Source organism: Diplotaxodon limnothrissa, linkage group LG15, assembly GCF_057381915.1.
Source record: "Diplotaxodon limnothrissa isolate DT_005_m linkage group LG15, D_limnothrissa_male_GT1.1, whole genome shotgun sequence".
Taxonomy (NCBI): domain Eukaryota; kingdom Metazoa; phylum Chordata; class Actinopteri; order Cichliformes; family Cichlidae; genus Diplotaxodon; species Diplotaxodon limnothrissa.
In genome coordinates this window covers 2497923-2503922 of record NC_140610.1, presented here as the reverse complement: position 1 = coordinate 2503922, position 6000 = coordinate 2497923, and positions in this window count along the sequence as shown.

The window sequence follows — 6000 nt, the reverse complement described above, 5'->3', positions numbered from 1 at the left end:
TATCACGTCCTCCGATGGCTCTGCACCGCGTGCTCAACACCTGTCTTTCAACGTCTCAGTTGAGAGGAGCTTACAGTACCTTAGACTAGGGCTGCCACGATTACGTCGACTATCAAAATCGTCGACGACTGATTTAATAGTCGACGCGTCGTTTGAAGCTTTGTAAGATCCCAAAAGACGCAGGAATAAGTAGCAGGATTTAAGAGTGTAATAACGGACTGAAACAGAAGATGGCAGCACTGCATGTACAAGGATGCCAGCTGCCGTTAAACCCCGAAGAAGAAGAAGCAGCTGTGTCCCAGAATTCATAGCGCGGCCCAGCTCAGTTTCCAACAATGGCGGCAGCTAGTAAGTTTTAATATTACTCTTATTATTCTTTCTGGGTCACAAAATAAACGTTTAACATATTTTCAGGCGAGAATGTAGCTGTGTAAACCTCAAATATCTGCTCAGTTTATCAAGACACCGCATATTTTCAAAAGCGCTCCGACGTTTTCGGAGACGTCTGTTACCCACTAGCTCGATAGCTAGCCGGGGGCTAGGCTAACTAGAGCCGTGAGAACACCGGACTCCCGGCAAATCGTTTTCAAACCCACCGCCGTCTTTCACTACTCAGGTTAAACATGATATATAAGTCACTTAGATAACTTAAAAATGTTATTTATCTGATTATCTGATTATCTGCAGCTGATTATCAGAAGTGTGAGATGCTGGAGAATTTACTCCGGTGTCCTGTTATATTTTAGATAGCAAGGAGTTTATTAAACTTCACCGAAACAATCTGCAAATGTCATTAAAATTTAATAAACTATCATCTTGTCTTTATTTTTAGTTAGCACAGACCTGAAACACTTAAAGCTGTAAGCTAATGATAGTTATATAAGAGCAGATGCTGCTGGTGCAATAAGCTGTACGTTTTATGTCCAATGGATGATGATCTGATTAGTCGACTAATCGCAAAAATAATCGGTGACTAGTCGACTATCAAAATAATCGTTTGTGGCAGCCCTACCTTAGACAGAGCACAGGCAGACTCTTGATCATGAATGGAGATGACAGACAATCGGATGTCATCTTTGGAGATTTATGACAGGGCTAAGCCGAAGGCCCAAAACATTGACAAGTAACCTCATAATAGCGCTGTACTCTGTGATCCCCTGACAGTGCTGCTCAGCTCACAGCTGCACATTTCATATGAGTGACAGAGGAAAGTGATTTTGATTTAGTGATTTTGTAAACCCATGCACTGTGTGCATATTTCTTTTGTACTGAAAGACGTTTCTGAGAATGTGGCTCAGGGGACACGTTCAACTGGATGACTGGATACGACAGTAAATAAAAGTGCAATCTTTTACACCTGCTATTCTAAACAGTTAGCTTACTAGATCCTGGTACAGGAAATCTGTCAGATTTGATATATTTTCAACAGCTGTTAATATCATTCTACGTAAACAAAGAAAGGTTAAAGGTTAATCAGTAGCTGTTACTGTCAATAAAGCTAAGAGTCTACATCCACGCTAGCAGATTTCTGAGGCCATGTTAAGGCACTGCTGTGAATTGTCATCGTGATCACAGTGATGATAAATATGCATGCTGTTTAGAAGATGTAATGTCACAATTACATTGTCACAATCATTCGAGCTTAATATGTTAATATGCTAAGGGCTACAAGTACAGCTGAGGCTGATCATGTCTCTACTAACATCTCAGGTGAACTGGATAAATGATGACAAAGTTGAAGATCACAAAACTGTTTGCTTGGTCTTCCAATAACACCTCAACACCCTACCGTCAAACTAGGATTCTTGTCTGTGAGGATCATGAACATGCTCGACTCATTTCTCTTATATTTTGCTTCCATGAAGACAGACTTTCGTGTCATTTTAAAGTGGTCTTGAGCAATATTGAGCACTAGTTCTCCAGGCGTTTTTGGAGGACTTCCAATGTTTTTCTTTGGACATTGGCTGCTTCTTCACTCATTTTCAGTGTATTTATACTTGACCATTTTGAGAAGAATATTTTTTATTTGTTAAGCCATCTAGTATTGACCTATTGATCATTTAAGCACACAATACAGACAGCTTTGACAAGTGCACACATTTGTTCCCAAATGTTACTTTAAATTGATGGAAAATGCCATAAACAACACAGTTTGACAGGCATAAAAGTGTATTTTTGCATCAGCGAGGTGACTCCCACAGAACCTTTAGTGGAACAGCTAGCATATTTTGGAATGGCGTGCAGTATATCCTTAAAAAAAGTTGAGGAAACTGGACAAAAGAAGAAAAAGCTATCAAGAGCTGACAAACAGTAAAAAGTTACTTTCTTAAGAAACGGGAAAAATTCAGGAAAGACCTAACAGAAGACCCGAGAGAAGCATCTGGTCCTTCATTTGATCCATCTACTCTATCATCAGAAATGGTCTCAGTGGAAGGATGGCTGTGAAGAAACCATAGTTAAGGAAAGAAACTGGGGAGAAGGTTGTGGTGGAGGTAAAGGTGGAGGCTATGTCATTGTTTGGGGCTGCATTTCAGTCGGTCGTGTTGGGGATTTAGCTAAAATTGATGGAAATATAAACACGGAAAATTATAGTCAGATTTGATCCACCATGCAATACCATCTGGAAAATGTCTGATTGGTAACAGCTTCATTGTGCGGCTTGACAATCATCCCAAACACACTGCTAATGTCATGCAAATCTACCTGGATAATAAAGGCGGTCATCCCATACATCGACGTTCAAACTTATCACATATATGCAAAATATTTTTGCATTATATTCTGTATTTCCACATAAGTGCAAGTTTCAACAAATCACTGCACCTATTTCCAATGTTCCTAGCAGAACACACATTTATGCACAGCACTGTGCAAACAGGGAAAATACAAGAGTATTGAAAGTAGCGAATTCTGGACACAACGTATTAACAAAGTAATACGCTGGAAACTAAACTCACGATATTTCGTGTTGGACTAAAGTTGTGGATCTCTCTGACTGACTTCATCACTCCATCACCCACTGTTTGATTTCTGAGCCACCGTGTAAAATATTACAGTTCCTCCTCTTGTTATTGGGACTCAAATTTCAATATGTGGGGTTTCTCAGCGGACAATATATCTGTTAATGTCAGATAATAAAATCACAAGTATGGTCTTATATAAAAGCCCAGCCACAAACAGTGACCAGAGTAAGGGCAACTGAGGCCACAGCCTCTAGGAAATATGCAAAAATGGCAGATTCTAACATAAGCAGTGTGATCACAAGCCATTGCTGTCCTCCACTGCATATCTGTAGTCACATGTAGGCCACATGTTTTTGTAGAATGATAATAATTTCCCTTAGGGGAGAAAAACACAGTAATACCCTCTTTGGCACCAGCCTTTGTTAATGCACTTGTGGTAAACCCCAAATGTCTTCCCAGAATTCCAGTGTAAGGAAGACATTATAAACTCACATATTTAACGTCATTAGCTTACTACAATATATATTGTAGTAATATGGGAAGATGGCACACTGAGGACGGGTACAAATGTATTTGAAAATCACAAAAACGCTGCTCTCAAATGGGGAAAAACACAAGGGATCACAGATGTCACATGTTATTAGCTCACTTGGTTTGAACAGTTCTGGTGACAGAGCTTTATTAAAATTGGAACATCCTCTGAATATTTTAAAAAGCTATATTTAGTAACAGGAGGTGTGCTCTCAGCACTCTGAGTGTACTGAACTTTGGACCATCCTGTGTCCTCTAAGCCATTTTGTCTCCAAGTCATCCTGTCAGTCAGTGACTCATCTGAAGCAGGAAAAATAAAGACTCAAAAATTAAACCTCTCAATCTGTGAGCTGCTCTGTTATTACTGCTGTTTGCAGTAAATGGTTAGGAACAGAAAAATGTCTGTGAAGGTTCTCAGTCATCCAGGTCATCGTAGTCAAAGGGCGTAACACACAGAAGAGACTGTGCTTTAAAATGCGGGGTCATCCCCTGATGGCTCTGAAATTTGTCTGCCTTCCTTCCTGCACTCAGCCAAACAGCAGTTTCACCTTTTAAACTCTCCCTCCAGTTTAAGGGAATTAAGAACGCTTCAGCTCCTCTCAAAGCAGACGCTCCCACGGGCCTTACACATTAGTCTCCGGCTTTTTCTAGAGCATTCCCTGAAAGAAGTACGCAATTAACAATAATTCTGAGGCCATACGCCACAATGTTGATTATGATCATGACAAAACGTTATTTAAAAGCAGTGAAAGTCCTTTTTTCATTATACGCCAGTCGTCTTCTTGACTGAGCATAGATTTACTATAGCTGCTGTATTTCCTTGTCTTTGGCATCAAACCTGCTACAAACCACGTGAAACATCTGTAAAATATGCAGGAAAAAAACAATATGACAAAAACAAAAAAACCCCGGCACATTTCTGCATGTGGCATAGTAAAAACCATTTTATAAAAGTTTGATCTTATTTGACCTTGAAGAAGAGGTCACATGTGACACGATATTTAAAATCTATATAGGGTGCTAAGTTAGTGAGTTTCTAAGTTATAAGGCTTTTTTCCAATTTTCAACCAATATATTTGAAAGTTGACTTTGAAAGCCTTGGTGGATGTAAGCCAAAGTTTAATGGATTGTTAAAATGACCCCACTCGACACCCCCCCCCCCCCCCCCCCCCCCCTCCGTGTTTATAGACAGAACGACGACACGCATACACGCAAACGCTACCAAAAGCATAAGCTCTACGGTAATAATGATGTTTTGTGTTTCTCTGTGGAGAAAATCCACACAGGCAAACTCCACCTGACCACACATATTGATCTACACACAGTTCCTGACACTTCACCTTTCGGCTGATTCTCACAGAGCCGAACTCCAACACTGTTTCCAGAAAACCTGCACTCTGCTCTTGGCAGAATGCTCGGCATTGTTGAGATAAACTGCACCTTTGTATACTGGAAGTGTTTAAGCTGCTGCCTGATGCTGCAGGAAACTTCAAGGAAAGACTTCTGGAAACAGCTGGAAGCAGCAAGCAAACTTTAGCCCTTGTTAAGCAAAGATTACCTTCATTAGTGGTCATTGAGTTGAAATGTCACAGACAGTGTTGCCAACTCCTCAGTAAGGAAAATCGCTATTGGCTGTCCTAAAAGTCGCTAGAAGTCGCTAAATGACATCATCGCCTAGATTAGCATAATTGGTCATGCTAATCTAATTGTAACCTATGTTGTTGGAGAGAGAAATAACATCGTGGAAGAGACATAAAGTGAGTAAAAAATGTCCTAAATGCATTTAGAGTTTGTTTAGAACTACAAATTAAATTTCTTTTAGCAATTATTGTTTTTTTTAATGTCACAATTCCAACCCTGCTCCTTTACCTGGGCTTGGACCGGCAAGTGACCTGAAATAGGCACTCTGGTGGAGTTACTTTGTGTGTGAGAGTGTGTGTTTATAAGTAGTTTTAAACCTTGTGATCCACAAAACAGCATAAGAGTAAAAGAAGAACTGACTGCGTTACAGCACCCGCTGCTTGTTGAGAGTAAAAGCGATACGCGCTTTCACGTCTTCTTTTAGCGACTTTCTTTAGAGAAAAAGTCGCTAAGGGGTCTGAAAACTCGCTAAATATAGCGACAAAGTCGCTAAGTTGGCAACACTGGTCACAGATTGCCTTCATTGTATTTTACAGAGATTTTAAAAGGGATGTGCAGGTGTGCAGCGTAGCGAACATGGGAAAAATGTGCTTTTAGAAATGTCTGAGAGTGAGAGTGCAAATTCTTGTGCAGGCCTATCTGCTGACTTTTTTTTAATTTTTGACTTTCAGGTTAGTGGAAAGGAGGTCTGAAAGGACTTGAGCCTGTTTTACCACAAAAATGGTGAACTATCACTTTGTGCACAAAACACCCCCAAAACAACAAAAAATCCCAACACTGCAAAAAATGTAAGAGCAGGAAATAGCTAGGAAAAATAATACAGGGTGATCCTGACGTAGCTGATGTTTCAGAACTACGACGCCCT